This window comes from Perca fluviatilis, chromosome 7 (assembly GCF_010015445.1).
Source record: "Perca fluviatilis chromosome 7, GENO_Pfluv_1.0, whole genome shotgun sequence".
Classification (NCBI taxonomy): Eukaryota; Metazoa; Chordata; class Actinopteri; order Perciformes; family Percidae; genus Perca; species Perca fluviatilis.
The window spans coordinates 34,869,255-34,890,138 of NC_053118.1; the positions used below are offsets into that span (position 1 = coordinate 34,869,255).

General features: G+C 42.8%; 1 long non-coding RNA gene across 1 annotated transcript; it reads right to left on the reverse strand.

Annotated features, from left to right (window-relative positions):
- Positions 1 to 132: 132 nt before the first annotated feature.
- LOC120562743 lies at positions 133 to 18,943 on the reverse strand. Its single transcript, XR_005639817.1, has 3 exons — positions 18,830 to 18,943; positions 17,909 to 17,990; positions 133 to 1,997 (listed from the first exon to the last, which is right to left on the reverse strand). It is a non-coding gene; the product is annotated as an uncharacterized LOC120562743 (long non-coding RNA).
- Between the last annotated feature and the right edge of the window lie 1,941 nt (positions 18,944 to 20,884).

A 20,884-nucleotide genomic window follows, 5' to 3' on the forward strand; every position in this document is an offset into this window, starting at 1 on the left:
CCACAACATGCCCACAAGCCCACCCCTGACCCCTCAGCCTGCTGGCCTCACACCCCGAAACCTGCGGGACGCCTCAGTGTGGAGATTTATTTATCTGAACTGAAGCTTGAAATCTGTTCAAACCAGCGACTGACAACCAGGGGTGGAGGCAGCGGCAAGACTGGGAGAATGTCTTTTAGTAAATCTAAATCAGTATTTTTTAATACAATAGGACACTATATGAAGCATACCGCTGCTTGGTGAAACTCTTGTACGGATAAAATGTTTAATTTACACAAATACCGAAACACAGACATCTCTTTAGTCTGACCGATCTGTGTTTTCTAAAGGGTACGACTATATTTTAATTACATTCCGGTTTTGGTGAATTTTCTGAGCCTGCAAAGGAGCAAATGTTCCTTTGGTGAGAAAACCAGAGCTCTGAAGGTTTATCACTTAATATTTAGGGATACGTTCACTGTAACAAACTACCGTAGAAATACAGGATTTTTCTTACAGTAATTTTTCCTAAATACAGTGGAATACTGTAAATATTGAGGCATTTGAGGAACAAAATATTAACAGCAAGCTACTGTGCAATTTTACGGTATACTACAGTACTTTTTTCTTTTTCAGTAGCCAGGTTGAGTCCGCCCACAGCTCTTTAAAAATCATGTGGCATCAAGTCCACACCACTTCATGAAGAGAGTAATCGGAAAAATATAATGTTACACTGTTACGGTCTTCCAGAGAATGTGGTGGACCCAATTGCAGAGGCAGCAGGCAGTGTAGTGTTCAAAGGTGTAATGGCAAAATCCAAAAACTGGAACAGGCAAAATACAAAAAACCAGGAGCAGGTAGGAACCCCAAAAACAGGAACAGGCAAACACAGAACAGCGGTAAGCAATCCACTGACATAGCCAAACGAGAACAAACCAAACAGCAAGCAGATTTAATACAAAGAAGTACAAAAAAAATAAGAAGAGAAAGAGAGAAATTAGAGAACTTTTGCCCCGATTGTGAAGTTGATGATGCGCATCGCCTACTCACATACTACACATGGCACATCCTCAGCCGTACTGCTCCTAAAGGTAATTTAACAAGGTAAATGTGTTCCTATCAAATCCAGCTGGACCCTGATTTGTTATTGTGGGTTGAATTTGCATTGTATTAACTGGTTGTTGTTTTTTTCAAGCATGCACCCTAATGTTTTGTAGCCACGTTATCGTTAGCTAGTAGGCTAGCTAAACCCTGTTACCAGTGTCGTACCAGTTGTTTAATTTGCTTTTATTTCTTCCTCGATGTGACTAATTGGGATCCATTGGTACCTTTGGTTAATGTATATGGCATTATCATTTGAGGTCAGAACATTATTTATATTATATTTATTTTAGATGCAAATACCGTTCTAAAATAATTGAAGAATGGCATTGTTGTTGGTATTTTTATGTTTGTACTTTAGTAAGACCAAAGACCAAAAAGCTGTCTGATTAACACTGCTTGAACCTAATGGTTCAAAATGAATTTGAAGTAAACAACTCAAATGCTGTCATAATGTTAACAACGTGTCTGTTGTAATGATATTTAGTTGCTCATTATTATAGAATAACTTCTACAAGTTATGTAATATATATTCTCATGATTATAAGACACAGAGGTCATTTTCATGAGAAAACATATTTGAATGTTTATTTAGTAAATGTGATGTGGTTCTGTATTAAGTGCAAATAACCCTAACCCACCACACCTGAGATCTTACAGGCTTCCTCTGTTATTACATTTTAGGCGCTTCCTTGGACTCAACCCCGAGAGTTGAACAAAGGCCACCCAGGGGAAGGTGGTGTCAAAAAAAGGACGGGAGGCTGGTCCATAAAGAGGCAGCTAGTGTGATTCAACCCTCTTCAAAAACGTCTTGGACTTTGAGTTGGGATTCATGTGGTCATCAACCCATCGCCGCGCAAGATGTTCATGTTCTTCAGTTCAGTTCTGTTCAGTCAAATTGCGTAGCTCCAGGTTAGCTGTTGAAAAAAAAAAAAAAAAGAGATTGTGGTTTGGATTAAAGCACTCCCGGGACACGAACAAGCATTTCTTGGGTGAAAGTCTTGTGTTTTCCCCGGGACTCGAACCGCTCTCTCTGCCCCGTGTTTCACGAACCACTCATCCACCACCGACCTCCTCCCTACACGGATCTGAGCAAGACATGTAGTGGCCTTGACTTTGATTTTATAAGGTATACACTATAGGCTATATGTAAACTCACAGGGGGGGGGGGGGTGTAGGTGGGGGTGACAATGTTTTCCAGCCATATTGTGACATCTAATTATGCAATTTAAATAGCGAAGTGCAACGGGAAAGAAAAAGATGGTTAATGGACACAGCGTCTTTTGTTATTTACTCTTTCTGGCTGCTAATGTCGCCATCCCCCCGCCTCCCCTGTCTCATTATGGGTCAACACAGGCATATGCACAAAAACACACATTACTGCATCACCTTCACACACACAGACACACACACACACACACACACACACACACACACACACACACACACACACAAGGTGGCAGTTGCTTGTCAGACTGGTGCCATGCTCCACCTCTCCTTACAGCTTTCATGCTAGCTCCTGGTTGCCTTGGCAACTGGCTATGTGTGTGTGTGCGTTTCCTGAACACGTTTTATTTTTATTTATTTTTTTCCTGTGTGTATCTGCATTCGCTGCTCTCTCTCCTTTCTCTCTTCACCTTGTACTCGACACAGTGCCAACGCGCGTGCGCACACGCACACACACACACACACACACACACACACACACACACACATTAATTTATGGGAGATGTGAGAAGTGCAGGATTAGCATTATGCTTCATATTACTACACATCCACTTTAGTGGCCCAGCGGCGAAACAGGCCACAAAACCACATCATTAAGCCAAGATATGCTCTCTCTCTCTCTCTCTCTCTCTCAACTGTAAAGATACTAAACTTTAACTGTAAAAACGCAAAATTTTAAGTGCTCATATTATGCTCATCAGAGGTTGTACCAGAATAGGTTTATGTGGTTTCTCTCTCTCTCTCTCTCTCTCTCTCTCTGTGTCTAAATAAACCATTTTTTTGTAGAAAAACAAAGAGAAGTGATTGAATGGCAGGAAATACACAATCAGTGCTAATTGTTATGGGCGTTAGAGTGGTGCTGTCTGAGTGCCTCCTGTAATTTATGAAGACTGGTTCTGTTGTGTAATGTGTGCACATTATATAAAAAATGATATGCATGAAATACCTTTTACTTATATTGCTACTGTGTGTGTGTTTAGGGAAGAGGGTCGAAAAACACAGGAGACAGCTGTTTGCGTCCCATGTGTAACCAAATGTCAACTTTTAAATAAAGTTACATACTGTACGCAACCTACTTAAGTCACGTAACAAATGTGTTTATGTTAACCCAAACCATGATCTTTTTCTAAACATATTTTTGTTATTGCTGTTACCATTCCCCACTTTTTTTTGGCAATACAGACGAAATTCCTAATCAGGTCACAGAGTACGACGGAGCACTTAACGTCCTCCCAGGGCGACAGTTTTATCAGAAACTGTGAGTCCTGCATTTAAAAGAGGAGAATGTATTTTCCTTCAGATTGCGCCGTTACTCTGACTATTACCGGAATAAAAGACACCATGTACATGTAGCTGATGGGTCAGTGATCGAAGGCGCACGTGTCAAAGTCAAGGCCCGCGGGCCAAATCCGGCCTCTCACAAACTTTGACCCGGCCTGCATATCAACTTAGGCCGGTTACACACTGCACGCGTCGCGCGAGCGTGGCGTTTCTGTTGCGTCTCAGCTGCGTGGATTTTTCTGTGTCCTACATACCAGAAGCGTGTCTGACGCGGCACTGCTGCTAGGTAACAGGGAGGGCTGATCTCGCGACATAGCGCCGACAGATTCAAACTCTGATAAATGGGTAAGTGGGCTGTCTGTTTATAACAACTTAGTGTAGCTGTAAAGAGCCTATATAGCCTATCTGATGATGGACCGTCACTCAGAACACACTACGTTGTTATCGTAGCCTATCCTACCATTTATATATCGTAGCCTATCCTACCATTTATATATCGTAGCCTATCCTACCATTTATATATCGTAGCCTATCCTACCATTTATATATCATAGCCTATCCTACCATTTATATATCGTAGCCTATCCTACCATTTATATATCATAGCCTATCCTACCATTTATATATCGTAGCCTATCCTACCATTTATATATCGTAGCCTATCCTACCATTTATATATCGTAGCCTATCCTACCATTTATATATCGTAGCCTATCCTACCATTTATATATCGTAGCCTATCCTACCATTTATATATCGTAGCCTATCCTACCATTTATATATCGTAGCCTATCCTACCATTTATATATCATAGCCTATCCTACCATTTATATATCATAGCCTATCCTACCATTTATATATCATAGCCTATCCTACCATTTATATATCGTAGCCTATCCTACCATTTATATATCGTAGCCTATCCTACCATTATCGTAGCCTATCCTACCATTTATATATCGTAGCCTATCCTACCATTTATATAGAGCCTACTGATTTGATTACAGCAAGACAACGTCGGCAGTATTGACTGCAAAATATGTTACAGAATATTTCATTCCGTATGACAAGTGAAATATTTGAAAATCTTTTCTTTGAAATTTTGTATTACATTAATATCTACATTAATGTCAAAACCTAGACTTTCAAACATCAATATGTCATTTATTAATATGCATTCGTGTCTAAATGACATATTTTCCTATTTTCCTATTCTATTTTGGCTGGAAAGGCTTCCAACACGCTCGCACCTCGCTTGAAAAATAGGCGTCGGTTCTATTTCTAGCACGCACGCGCCTCAGGGGCGGTTCGAAATATAAACGGACACGCCACGCTCGCGCGACGCGTGCAGTGTGTAACCGTCCTTAGGTTAACAATACACTTTGGCCCCAACTAGTAAATGTAAATGGACTGTTTTTATATAGCGCTTTTCTAGTCTTAACGACTACTCAAAGCGCTTTAACATAGTACAGGAACAATTCACCATTCACACACATTCACACACTGTGGCCGAGGCTGCCGTACAAGGTGCCACCTGCTCATCAGATACACACTCACACACATTTACACTCCGATGGCGCAGCATCGGGGGCAACTCGGGGTTCAGTGTCTTGCCCAAGGACACTTCGGCATGGAACTGCAGGGCCAGGGATCGAACCACCAACCTTCCGATTGGCAGGCGACCTCTCTACCACTTAGCCACAGCCGCCCCTAGTTGTGCGCCAAACCAAAAAGACGGGAAACTTTATTCAAACTGCAATTACGCAACCCTCCCAGGCAGAATTTGGCAGATTTGCCATTATGAGTTTGCATATTGAGGCCTGTGAAACAGGTTGTTGTAAAAATGTAATTGTACTATATGAGACATGCAAACCTTTTTGATTAAATAAAAGCATGTCAATAAACTATATGTGGCTGGCCCTTTGTGAAATTGAGTTTGACACCACTGAAAGGAGTCAGCTGTAAATGTCAAGTTTTTTGGCGTTACTCCCTCTGAATCAAACCATTTGCCACCAAAACAACTAAAAAAATCCTACAGGGAGGTGTAGGTGTGCTGTACGCGCTCAGAGAGAGCTGTTTCTGCACCGACAACAAGTTTAGGCCTTCTGCACACTGCCTGTGTGGCGCGAGCGTGGCGCGAGCGTGGCGCGAGCGTGGCGCGAGCGTGTCAGCTGCGTGGCGTGTCCGTTTTTATTTCGGCTCCCATGTTAACAGGTTAGAGCTTACACACTGCCTGCGTGACACGCACGTCTCAGGCGTGGCCGCGCCGAAAACGCGTGCCTGCTAGAAATAGGACCGACGCCTATTTTTCACACGACACGCAAGCGTGTTGGAAGCGTTTCCAGGCAAAATAGAATATAGGAAAAGATGTTTATATGTCATTTAGACATGAATACATTCAATAAATGACATGTTGATGTTTGAAAGTCTCTAGGTTTTGACATAAATGCAGATATAAATGTAATTATTGATTTTCAAATATTGCACCTGTCAATACAGAACGAAATATTCTGTAGCCTAATTTGCCATCAATACTGCCGACGCTGTCTTTGCTGTAATCAGATCAGTATATATTTCTGTTTAACATGAAGTATACTACTTCTTGAGTGCAGGGGAAATGGGAAACATCCATGTGTCCAGACAAGGCGCCGCGTCAGACAGTTTCTGGTGTGCAAAGACACAGGAAACGCCACGCAGCCAGTGTGCAGCATGAGAAGTGTGTCCTCTTTGATGGTGGCACAGTTTTTCCTTTCTTCTCTAGACAAACACGCCATGCTATCGCCACCGCTCTGTCCACAGACACCTGCAGCTCTGCAGCTCTGCGGCCACAGTGCTGCTGGCTTTCGGTCGGCCCAGCTAATTACAGTTAATTGCATTCACCTGCTGGCCCGGGTGTGAATCAGTCTCTAATTAGAGGTTTGGAACGAAAAGCAGCGGGGCTCTGCAGCCTCCCGGCCGGGACGGAGCACCGCTGACCTACACGTTTAGGCCATTTTGACACTCCGTCCCCTTTGTTGCATGGATTCTGTCTTTTTTTTTTGTGTGTGTGTGTGTGAGAAGGCTGTTTTTGAGTTTGAAAATCAAAACGGTGGCGCTCTGTTCTCATATGGGCAGGCATTTTTATGGTCAAATTCGAGCTATATTTCCATTAAATAAGGGTTCTAATTTCCTTGGACGACAGACTACCCTTTGATGCCTTTCTGTGTTATTAACTGCCAAGTTGCATCACAGACAAAAAAACTGCAAACAACCGACTATTCTGGAGGATGTTGACCAGCCAACGGTCTCACGGCAGTTCGTGAAATGGCCACGTTATTTTTAATCTATTGATTCGTGTTCACAGGGACGTTTTTCTCTTTTTTTTTTCCCGTGGCGGCCAGCACAAAATGGTCTATACGTAAAAGCAAACGTCACACCACGTGTGAGGACGCCTCACACGCCAGGACACGGCCGCGGGGGACGCGCGACAGTAACGGGACGGTTAACGGGGAAACAAAAACGCCACACGCGGGACGCGATCCCCGGCCTCCGGGGTAAAAGTCCCGAATTGTTTGACCCAACCACCACCCCAACCAGCCTCCTTACGCAGATTTTCATACTACTCGCTACCGTAGTCGTGCTGTGACCGCGACATATGCTTCCCATTTAAATACATTAGTTTACATTTTCGTGCTGGCCACCACGAAAAAAACCCGACAAAAACGTCCCCGTGAACACGAATCAATAGATTAAATAACGTGACCATTTGACGAACTGCCGTGAGACTGGGTTGGACCGGCATTCTGTGTAAATCACTACAAGAAGCTAATTAAATCACTCATAACTCTTGGAAAACATCAGTTGGTGATCTAAAAAAACTGAATATGTCTTTCTTTAATAGCTGCCACAGCCAAATCTCTAATTAATTGCTTTAGTTTTTTCAGAAAGGCAGCCCGGGGCCACAGAGGGGCCCTGTGGCCTCCGGAGCGATGGCCCTGTTGCTGAGAGCGACGGTGGCAATTTATTTGATCCCATAAGGTTAGCTGTTGTACACCTTAATCCACATGCCCGCCTCCTCCTTCTTTCATTCAGGAGCTCTGATTGGATTACACCACAGCTCAGCCCACGCGTGTGTGTGTGTGTGTGTGTGTGTGTGTGTGTGTGTGTGTGTGTGTGTGTGTGTGTGTGTGTGTGTGCGTACGTGTGCTTGAGAGAGACAGAGATTGCAAAGAAGGGCATATGGAAGAAAGGAGGGAGGATGTACACAGAAGTGTGTGCGTGCGTGTGTGTGTGTGTGTGTGTGTGTGTGTGTGTGTGTGTGTGTGTGTGTGTGTTGCATTTTCACACACATTTCCTCCACTACTTTCTCTCCAGCCACACCATTGAATAGCTTTAATCTTTGGCAGGTGATGGGACTTCATGCGAGCAAAATCATTTCGAGTCAGATGTGTGATGTGGGAAACATTCTTAAAGCAACTCACTTCTGGATATTTGGCGGCGTTGCCACAACGGACCGAACGGCTTCGCGCCATAGACCGTGAAGCTTCGCTCGCATCTTTCTCCGCCGCCATTTCGGAACTGACCGAAGGTTACCGAACCTCAACGTCATGGTTCTTAGCCAGTCCCTCTGTTCACTGATTGGACCGGTAAATATTTGACCGGAAGAAAACCCGCGAATATACCGCAAACCCGGACGGAGTAGGCTACTGAAGGAAAATGAAAATTGAACGGCAGTACGTAGGAGGGCGGAGCCAGGCTAACAGAAATTAACCTCGAAACCCATTTCATCAGCTCGAGTCTGAGCTGCCGGAGAAATTGCCAACGCCGAAATGAAGCAAAAGACCCAGACTGTTTGAAATGATCAGATGCATTTCTCAGATGAAAGGAAACAAAATATAAAAGTTACAATATCAATTGTAGCTCTACTATTAAACCATTCCCTCTGCATTAGCTTGTGTGCCACGGCAAAGGGGCATTTTCATTGGTTAGGGGTTACGCATTAGTGTTATAGGGAACCAAACATCTCCTGTGAGCACTTTAAAGTCAAAAAGCTGAAATTTGAATAATGGCATTTTAAAAATCCCTTTTGAAGGTGGCAGTAAAATATTGCTGCATCGAATGGCTCCATCCTGCCGGTGCACAGTTTCCAAATCCCCTCAAATCTATTTGCATGTTAAAAGCTTCAGTTTCTAGATCAACTTTACAAGAACTTTATACTTAAACAGAGAGTAATGAGGTGGAAGGTCAGAAACCAAACGAGACATGCAGCGAATATCGTGTCCCAAAAGTGATCACATACGTATGATAGAATGAGGCACAACCAAAAGGCTGAAGAAAGAGAGAAAGAGTAGTTTTGATGGGAGTTGAACTCCTAAATGCAGCTCATTACAGGCGCTTTCATCGCTTTTTGTTCTCGAGAGTCGAGCTGTTTATCCGGATTTGGAGAGTCCACAAAGTGTTTGTTGAACAGAAGAAAAAAAAAAAAATCCTCAAGTGGCTCGTACGGCTGAATTGTTGCACGTGGTTGCCTAGCGATAAGATAAAACTGAAGAAAAAGAGTGACTGTGAAGCCCACGGAGGAGCTTTTCCCTCTGTGGAAAATATAAGTGAATAGGTTGGCAAGTGCATTGTTCTTTACAAAGCGATAAAACACAAAGTGCTCTGCAGTCTGTGATTTCATTCGAATCAAACGTTAGAAGTTTTGTCTGTTGGACGCGCATGATGCCGAGAGGCAGCGTGTCACGCCTCGCTCACATAGGTCGTCGGTTTGAGCAAATACGACTCCTATGAACTCATTATTAATAATTATGATGGGAGCATAGCAGGAAATGAGGCGACCAAGTATAAGAGCGCCAATGTCTGTGTAAGGAAGCAGGTTGGGGTGGTGGGTGGGTGGGTAGAACAAAGTAGAGATGATCCCAAGGGGCGCAGGATTCACGGAGACACATTATTAATGGGGGATCCTCCCCCAGATGACATTTCGAGCGTCAAACTCTATATTACCTGCCCAATTTATGACGCAAATATCCTCATTTATGTAAAGGAAATAATTAATCTCCTGTATTGTTCAAAACGTTCTTCATATTCAAAACATCACTTGTTTCGGTATTTTTTAATTTTTTTTTGCAATCATGTACATTGTAATTGTATTTAATTATAATAATTTAAACTTTTTATTGTGTGGGTAGATTACAATTTTACACTCTTTTTGTTAAGAGTGTAAAATGAAAAGGAGAGATGTCAGAGTGAGTGGGCTGCGAATGCTGGACAGGCGCCCTAAGGAGTTGGGGTGGGGGGGATGGGGGGGGGGGTCGGTGCCTTGCTCAAGAGCACCTTGGCAGTGCCCAAGATGTGAACGGGCCGGGCCGGGTTCGGACGGATATTTAGAAATGATGTTCGGGTCGGGCTAGGTCACATCAGCGCGATAAGGATTGAATTGAACATTTTAAATTTAAATAAGCTTATTATGTAGGTGCGTGCCTGTGTTAACGGGCGCTTGTTGCCCCGGGTGCGCTGATGCGCTCATCTGTTGATATTTCCGAATGCCTTCCTACAGCTGCTTAATAAAAGCTTTCCACACAAACAAACGTACATGTGTCATTAGTATGAGAAAAAAAACAAGATTTCAACAGTGTCGGGCTCGGACATAAATATCTTAATGCCTGTCGGACGCGGGCCGGGCTCGGACAGAAAAATGCAGCCCGATCCGCACTCTACTATTGATGGTCCAATGCCATCTTTTGCTTCCCGTTACCGATTCCGATACCTGAACTTGAGTATCGGCTGATACCGAGTACTGATCCGATACCAGTGTGTGTCATTTGATGTATTACGTTTTAACAGCTGTATACTTCTCTCCCTGCATGGACGTGTTATGATTTATATATCTTTGTTGTATGGTCTGGCTCAGGTTGAACCTTTTGTGAAACATGAATAAAAACAAACATTGAACGCCATGGAACACAAATAAACTACTTTAACGTATATTTTCTTCTGATTGGTGCATTAACTCCCGTACTTTCTGACACCGATACCAGCATTTTAGGCAGTATGGGAGGTTTTTCCGATCCTGATATCTGTCAAAAAAATGATCTTAAAAGAAGTATTTTGTTTTTTCACCGGGAAGTGAGCTCAAGCGCTGCGTTTTATGTTGACACCTTGTTGTGCTATTTCATTTTGAGATAATTTCCCATTTAATATTGAAGTTCATAAATAAGTGTTTTGGCATGGCTGGCCAAGTGGCAATATATCCATGCTATTTATTTATTTGTTTATTTAACAGGGACCATACAAGCAAAAATAGTTACAATACAAAGCCCGTAACTGATGCGCAGCATATAGAGTTTATAGCTAGTGCTATAAACTCAACTCTTGTTCCTATAGCATGTATTTTGTTGTTGTGCATGATCAAAAAACAGCCTGGACCTCAGGACTAACAGCAGGACAGGTCAAGGCTGGCACAGATACTCTCTGACCTCGCCGAGCTAATGAGCTAATGGGCAAATGGGAGGGGGGGGGGGTTGGCTGCTGTGAATCAAAGCTTCCAGATTAGGGCAGGAAGAGGAAGTTGCAGCTCGTCACTTGACCTCTACATGTGTGACTGACTGTCCCCCTGGGAAAGAGGAAGGCTGAGGACGGAGCATCTTGATGACCTCCTACAGCCAGCTCCAGCCTCGTCCCGGACAATGGGCAATCAGGAGTAAGTGTCGGTGATTAGGGACACACTCAGGGCAGACCCGGCCTCCAGCTGACCTACTGAACCTTCGCCATAACGTCAGACCTCCATCTCAGACTGCAGCCTCGTTTCCACCAAGCAGTCCGCTTCGGTCCAGCTCAGTTCGTCACACATTACAACGGTAAGTTTTGCGTTTCTATTGTCAAAACTTGTGGATATTACCAGTCAGCGGTGGAGGAAGTATCCAGATCCTTTACTTAAAGGACAATTCTGGTGCAAAATTAACCTAGGGGTTAATAACATATGTGTACAGAGTCAACTGTTTTCATGCTAATCGAACGTGTCTCTAGCTTGAAACAAGCTAGCGCAAACCGGTGATTAGCTTCTAACGCTAGCCTTCGGGGCAGAGGGTAAATCGCTATTTTTACACCACTAACAAGGCTCAAAATAGCACCATGCTTCAACGGTCGCATAATGAGGGTCCCTACATGTAAACCGAAGCATTGAGAACTTTGTAAGTTGTAACTTTATTAAAAAGATAGTTTTAATAAAGACAGTACCGTTCATGTATACAGGCAGGCACCATCTTGGGAAAACAGTCATGACCAGTCGAACCACGAACACCGTGCTTGAGCTATGTTACTGGTTACTGGTTGCACGGCGTTCGTCGTTCGACTGTTCATGACTGTTCTCCCAAGATGGCGCCCGCCTGTATAGTGAACGTTACAGTCTTTGCTGTGGTGCTATTTTGAACAGTTCTGTCAATCAACTAAGTGTTTGATGGTCAAATCATTTCAGCTGGACTTGTAGGCCGTTATATTGTCAGGTAGTTTAATTTTACTGACAACACAACATAAAAATGTGTCAATGCCTATCTGTACATGTAGAAAATATGCCCTTTTTTCCCCTTATTCTCGAAAAAAGACAATATTCATACTAAGCTGTCTACATGGCTAATGAAAATGAATATTCCACTAATATTCTTGTTTACATGAAGACGTCAAAATAGGATTTATTGATCCAAAGTTTTCCAGCGATGGCGGACTTGTTGGAACACAGCCTCCCTCTTTTATTCCTTCAAACAACTTCCTGAAACTGTTTGCTGCTTGGTTTGTGTACAACTGTACATGTCTGTATGCTGCATACAGTAGCCTACATATCCAAAGAATGCTCCTAAATTCCGAATTATACCAACCTATCCCACATGTCTTAACCGGAAAATGTATCAATAGTTGGTTTTAGATTTTGCAGGGGTTTGCAAGATGTACTTTAAAGCAAAACTATGTAACTTTTCCCGCTTCGGTCCCCCTACAGGTTGTCTCATTGGAACTACAGCTGCAGCTAAAAGTTACATAGTGTTGCTTTAAAGTTTATATGCACACTAGTATTCCACTATTATTCAGAATATGACAATATTTGGCTTGGGCCAATCACAGACTGATGGCAGTATTAATGTAGAGCCCACCCAATAGTTTTAAAACAATGATTATTGTACGTCTAAGTTTCCAAACAAGCCCACTGTCATAGTTTAAAAAACCTGAATAATACCGGCATATATCTCACCTCTTAACCGGAAAAATTCTAAATTCCAAAAGGCCTAATTCTGAATATCTAAACCAAATATGCTGTTTACATGACAGGTATCAAATTCGAAATATTGTCATATTCTGAATAATAGTGGAATATTAGTGTGCATGTAAACGTAGTCAATGAGAACTACAAAATTGTGATTTTGGCTGTACAAACATACAGTAGGTTATCATTACGATCAGGGGAAAAAAGGGATTACTGTATAAGAGGCTTTCGGTAAAGAATGTGGATGCACATGATTTTACAGTGTACTCTTTCAGAGTTAGCTAGCTTAGTGTGGATTTTTGTGAAGTCGATGATATCTGCCCAAATCTGATTATTTTCATGCCATACATTTTAAATATTCAGTGTATTTTTAGGATTGTAATCTAACCACGCGCCACGGGATGTTAAAACATTGCATTCAAATCTGGACTAGTCAAATTCTTTTAGGATTTACAGCTATTTAAGGCTGCATGACCCTGTGCCACACACACATTCAATGACTGGGATCTGATGCAGGGTCGACATCAAATTAATCAACGATGCATGTCTAGATGATATTTGCCAACCTGTACCCCATGTTAGATATAGCTATTCGCCATAGACGTGATTGCGCATTTACTTCCCCTGCCAGGAACCAAGACACCGCTTGATTAGACATTCGGTCTCGACATTATTTACACACTCATACTGACCGACACTAGACTAACGCACTGGCCACGGTTACATTCGGTAGCCTGGTGCGTGGTCTCCTCGTGACAGTCTAACTATCACGTAGCAACATTCACTTCTCTAACATTTAACTTAGCGTAACTACCAATCGATAATGTGTGAATTGCCATGAACACAATCATCTAAGATGCAACAGAAACAAGGCTTGGTTAATAACTCAAACTTGCCGAGAACCAAGACACCGCTTGATTACATTAGACTCGAGCGGCTGTTTGCACGGTTACATTCGGTCTCGTTCAGTAGCCTGGTGCGCGGTCTAGGTAGCCCATTTCCCGACTGATTCTACCACCACCACTCCAGTGGAGGCGCTAATGAGCTAGATCACTACACACACAGTAGCAGAAGTGGCACGAGTCGGGTTAATTAACCGGCTCTTCGGTCAGTTCGTCAACACTAATTAGCAAAGCACGGTTGCTGCTGCAGTTCGTCCTGCAAACCTCTGCAAAATCTAAAACCAACTATTGATAAAACATCCGTCTCCGCTGCTCTCAAACTCCCTCACCACTTTATTGTCTTTATGATAATAAGAGTCTTCATTAAAAGCAAATCGCACATCTGTGGGCACTAAAAAACTGAAAAACAACATTGTTGTAATCAAAACCACTATGGTGTTGAAAGCAGACGCGGCGATTACCATATGGTAACAGCAGCGCACACAAAGACGTTCCCAGGCTTTGATGGTAAGACAGAGGACACCATTGATGCGGCCGTCAATGCGACGCACCCGTAATATGCCCCATACGTTTCTCAACCCATTGCAACTCTATGGGATTAAGCCTCCAAAAGCCAGACACACACACACACACACAGATATACAATCATGCAAAGTCTACGGGCCTGGCGGTCTCAGGGTCCCCCCCACCCCCCCTTTCTTCCATGGGTCCCCCTCTCTTCATTAAAACTCAGACATGAAAAGGGGGTGCAGACGGATGGAGGGCGGCGAAGAAAAGCTGCAGAGACAGAGTCCTCCAGCCTGTCTGGTTAAGAGTGTGGGAGCGTGTGTGACGGTGTGCGTTTTTTGGGGGCACTAGGGGGGTGTATGGGAATTGACTTCACTATTAAACGACCTGATTGGATAGACACCCATACTATGAATCACAGCTACATGTGAATGAGATATCTGAATCAACAAAAGCCTTTAATTCAACCTATCTATCCATGATTTCCCCCAGAAAAGTTGTTTAGCCCAGTGGCAAGGGGCAAATCACAGACTGATGGCAGCATTAACGTAGAGGCTAATAGTTTCTGTAATTACAAAATCATGGAAGAAATCACGAAATTGAGAATAAAAAAAAAGCTGTAAAACAGATTCCATAGGGTCCTACATTAAGTCAGTGCTAATGGCTAACTGGATTTTAAAATAATATATCTACGTTTAAGTTTCCAACCGAGCCGCCCCGCTGTAACTGTAGTTTAAAAAAAGTCCTAAAAACACATTAATAGTTCCCAGTGGCTTAGGCCACCAGGCCAGCAAAACACTGGAGGGAAACCCTGCTACCAGTGTATTCTCCTGGAGTGTTTTCAGCTCAGTTTGATTCCTTTATCCAGGTTAGAAAGTAGGGCTGCACAATTAATCGCAATTTTATCGAAATCGCAATATGGACTAGTTCAATATCCAAATCGCAGGGGGGTGGGCGCCATATCTGTTAAAGGCAAAATATGTGTCTAACCATTCTGAATGAAGTACTGTGGTGCTGCAGAGATGTCCCGGCCTACAAATCCTATCCTACAGACTAAAGCACATGTGTCAAACTCAAGGCCCGCGGGCCAAATCCGGCCCGCTGCAGATTTAGATCTGGCCCGTATATCAATTTGGGTTCACAATACATTTGGGCCCGCCTAGTTGTGCGCAAAACCAGAAACACAGGAAAGTGATATTTAAACTGCAATTACCTGACATTCAAAGCAGAATATGGCAGATTTGCCGACTCTGAGACTCAGAAATTTCCCCAGAAGCTGCAGAGAGAGAGAATTTTCATATTCAGGCTATTCAAGGAACTCTTTTGGTGACTTTCGTAGGGCTTCATGTGAACAAAAATGTGACAAAAAGTGTACAAAAATGTCGGAAAAAGCAACAAATTTACAAAAAGGTGACAAATGTCTGAGAAAGCCACAAAAAAGTCGCAACAAAAATTAGGAAAAAAGCTACCAAAATGTTTAAAAAAAAAAGTGACAAAAGCACGTCAATGAACTTTATACATGTCTGGCCCTTGGTGTGATTCTATTTTTCCAGTGTAGCCCTCTGGGAAAATGAGTTTGACACCCCTGGACTAAAGGAAAACATCTTCGTTTGGTACAGATCCTTGCAAAAATCACACTACATGACTGTAGTACATTTTTATTTGTGTTTCAATGAAAATGAGAATGATGATCCAAAAAATGGAATCATTCCCTCCAATATCGTGAATCATATCGCAATCGCAACATCAGTCAAAATAATCGCAATTTGACATTTTCCTCATATCGTGCAGCCCTAGTTAGAATGACCAAAGCCATAACGCCAATGACTCACAGTAAAACACAGAGAGAACCAGTAGCTTGTGGATTTGGCACGGCAATGCTTTATAGCAGCGTTACCCATTGCGCGGCTCGCCAAGCTTTAACTTGTGGCTCGCATGGCAGTAAATAATACGCCGATATGATCATGCAGTCAATACAGATATTTCACAAAAACAATAAAAAAACATAACTCTAAGGGCCCTATTTTAACCATCTAAGCGCACGGCGTGAAGCGCCTGGTGCAGGTGTGTTTAGGGCGTGTCCAAATCCACTTTTGCAAGTTTAACGGCGGAAAAAAGGGTCCGTGTGCCAGGCCCATGGTTCAAAAGGGTTGTACTTGGTGTCGTAATTAATCATAGGTGTGTGTGTTTTGGAGTAACATGGATTAAACCAATCAGAGTTTCCTTTTAAAAGCCACTCGCGTTTGTACCTTGGCGCATTGCTATTATGATGGCGGATTGGCTAAGCAGGAAGGAGAGATGTTCAGGAGAAGAAACTGATCTGCTCGCGCGTGAAGTGAAAGCGCGCGAGCAGATCATATACGGCACGTGCACTATGCCACCAAAACTCCGCGAGGTGAAGCCTTTTGGGGGCCCTAAGCAGAATTTGATTTGGGGGCCCCCCCTCCCACCACGCAGAGTCACCTGTGCTTGACGATTATTGACACAAATGTCACGCTATAATGTTACATTATAAATGAATACAGTGAGGTTATGTATTAATACAGTGACGGTTTATGAACTACTGTCCCCCCGGGGCACAGATGCATAACGACACTCCCCACCTATTCTATTTGTGCAAAAGTGGATGCAAATGGCGAGGGGGGGGTCTGGGGGTCTGAGGGTCTGGGGGTGCCCCCCCCTAGTGGCCAGGGGGCCCCAAGCAACCGCTTAGTTCGCTTATGCCTCGGGCCGGCTCTGGGTGAAGCTGGTGTTAAAATAACAATGAAATGCTGCGTTATGGACTTTAGACCAGGTTTTTGTTGGTCAATGGCACGATCACCTGCCGCTGCCTCAAGATAGCAATACGCCACGAATGCACCTGAACACACCTCCGTGTAAGACCAGCACGCCCATGGGCGCACAGATGGGCGCGGGTGCATTTGCTATTTAAACGATGTGGGCGCCGGACAGGAAATTGACAACTTTGTCGGTCTTAAACTAGCAGAGACACTAGCGTCGGGCTTTTTCGCTGAGCTGGGCTGAGCATCAACGTTTTTAACGACAGGAGGTGGTTGATCGCAGCCTTACACACATATACATACACACACACACACACACACACACACACACACACACACACACTTTTGTAGCCGGCTGGCTGCCTCAGGATCAGGCCTGTCTGAGAGGCAACGAGCCTACAGACCCTCCTATACTTTCTTCTGAGGGGCCCAGAGAGAGAGAGAGAGAGAGACAGAGAGAGAGAGAGAGAGAGAGAGAGAGAGAGAGAGAGAGAGAGAGAGAGAGAGACCTCCACATGCAGACATGAAGCATTATGTTTGCAGACGGCCTGTCTTGCTGTCTGGCTGGATGGATGGAAGCAGCTCAGGCCTCAGCACAGGAATGTTTATTAATCAGGGCTGGGACCATATGCTTTTTGTCCTGATTTGATTCCTTCACGATACATGGGTGCATTTGATTTGTATTGCCATTTTCATTTATTGCGATTCTAGAAGTATTGCGATTGCATATTATTAAGTATTGCGATTTTTCTTTTAATTAATTAAAAAAAAATATTGATTCTAGGGAAAAGAACCGATTTTAAAAATTGTTGCAAAAAAAAAAAAGAAATCCACTTTTTTTTCTCCACCCCTGTTATTTAGGACGTCTGAGATGTCCACTGGCTGGTGTCATGAATACTCACTGGGACTCCAGGTGAGTTCGTCTGAAGGCGTCTCCGCTGGATGAAAGAGACACGGTTGGGAACAGACGCGACTCCAGAGGAACTGCAAATCAATTAAAATATTGAAATAAAGCCAGAATATAGATCAAAAACAATCACATGACAGTGCTGATCAGGTGCATTGAGGGGCTGTGAGCAAGGCTTAACGCCACGACGTACACCCATTTTCAAAACGTTTCAATATCAGAATTTGGGGTTTCTTTTAACCAAATTTCAAAGGTAACGTAGATGGTTCCATAGAACGCTCTTCACAAGTTAAATCAGTGATCAGTTCACTACTTTCATTGAATGTGGGTGTTTTATTACATTTTTGTAGCATTGATGACAGTTTAATAAAATTGGTAAAAGAATGTTGGAAAAAAAAAGTGACAAAAATTTCGGACTTGGGGAGAAGTGACAAAAACGTCGAAAGAAAGTGACAAAAACAGGGAAAAGCAACAAAAGTGTTGAAAAAGACGACCAAAACGTAAGAAAAAAAAAAAAACTATATATATATATATATATATATATATATATATATATATATATATATATATATATAGTTTTAATTTTAAATTTGGACCCAGAAAAAAAAGTTGCATTGTTGACGGGAAGACAACACAAGGGTTAATTTACCATGCTTCTGTTGTGTTCTATACCCCCCTAGTTTTCCGTACATGTTTTGAGCCCCATGAATGTATTTTACCTTTTTTGGGGGAGTGGGTTGTCTTTCATATTTTTTGAGGGGGGACAAATCTACCTCTTCTGAATATTGGGGGGGCCCACAACCCCCCCGCCTCCGAAATCTACGCCCATGGTGGCAACAAACTGTCAAAAGCTAACAGCTAACTAGCATGATGCTACTGAATCCCGTTAGTCACACAGCACATGACAAACACTGACCTGAAGCTAAAGATGGCCTCTGCCGTGTTGAAGTTTGACTCTGCAGCATTTTCTTTATCTCGCCATCATGTTTGAGTTTGTCCGAACTGTCCAGACAATGAGACAAACCACCAACCAGCTGCTGCTTCTGCTCAACTAATAATAAGGACCCCCCAGGACTGTGTTATTGCCTCCTACTGGCCTGGAGTGCAAATGCTACAAACACACACCTGCAACAGGGGCGTTTCCAGGATTTTTTTTAACTGGGGTGGCACTGGGGAGACCAATAATCAGTTCGGGGGTAATCAGAATACAGCCTAGAAAATCTGCTTAGAAATATAGGAAAGACGGGCGCATGGGTAGCTCACCTGGTAGAGCGCGCGCCCATATACAGAGGTTTACTCCTCGACTCCAAACTGCGGCCATTTGCAGCATGTCATTCCCTCTCTCTCTCTCTCTGTCTCTCTCCTCTTTCATGTCTTCAGCGGTCCTATAAATAAAGGCCTAAAATGCCCCAAAACAATCTTTAAAAAAAAGAAATATAGGAAATATTGGATAGATCAACAAAATGTAATTTTGCTAATTAAAACACATCACATTCATTATTTATTTCACTTGTTTTTATTTCAACAAATTGTGTATCCAAATACAATACACATTTTCTATGTGCCCTTAAGGCAAAAAAATAAAATTGGATCATGGAAACATTAATAGGTCATGTGACAAGGGCTGGGAAGATTTATTTTCACAGAACTTTATGAAAACAAAGTGCAGTACACCTACGGTAAACCTGCCTCTAACTTCAACAAAGAACACCTCGCTGTACACAGTTTTCAGATAATAGGAACCAGAACAGAAATAAAGTGCAATACACAATTTATTTCTTACAGCAACGAGTGCTCTACAGTGAGTTCAACATGTTTCTGCATCTAAAGTGGCCTCAAAATTTTAACAGAGTACACAGTTGCCATACAATGTGTGTGTAAAGTAAGGCAGCGACTGGCAGAACAGGCAGCAAAGTGACAGTACTCTGAGCCAATGGGAATCAAATTTGTCAGATTGAGGGGCGCCCCTCAATCTCCCCTTTCCTGTCTTCAAGCTATCCTATTGATTAAAGGCCATATATAGCCCCAAAAAATAATCTTAACAAAAAAAATATTGTCAGATTGACAGCACTCTAGCCCAATGGGTTGGAGGTGAACCAGGGGGGGGGGGGCAGGAAAACCCATAGACTGTTATGGGAAAACCACACAGGTATAGATTCATAACTGCTGATGTAAAGAATGAAAAATGTAAATGATAGCTGTGCAAACACAAATATGTAACTGTATATAAACATTGACAAAACTATTTTTAGTTAATTAACTCAAATAGGCCTATATGAATTAACTTGTACACCTCACAATAATAAGGTAGGCCTAACAATAATGTAAAAATAATAATAATGGTTTTACAGCCAAGACATTTTCCCCATATAAAAACGTTCCTTTCATCTTCACGTCTTTCTTTCATCGTTGCATATGAAAACATTTTTTTTACCAGAAATATTCCATAATATTCTTGTAGTAGCAGGCCTCATGCAGCCACGTGCATGCACCTGCTGCTGCTATCATCCCTTTTTATCTGTGAAAGCACAGCGGGGATTTAAAAATAAAAAAAATAAAAATGCTGCGTCATGTCGTTATGCAGCGTCACGTCTTCTGGTTTCATGACAGCGCAACATTCAGAAGGATTTAAATCTTCATGTTTATTTTGACTTTTTAGATGTCAAACTGTTATTGTTATTATAATAAGAGCGGGTCGGCCTGTGCAGCAGAACATCCCCAGGTCCAACAGAACTCCTGCAATCATACGACAGCGCCGCGGGTTCAAAATCCTATTCTTATATATATTTGTGGTGAGTCATCACAGTTTTATTGTTGCCATTTAAAGCGTGGAGTAACGCTTTAATGAGCAGGAACACACACACACACACACACACACACACACACACACACACACACACACACACACACACACACACACACACACACACACACACACACACACACACACACACACACACCAAATCCGCTG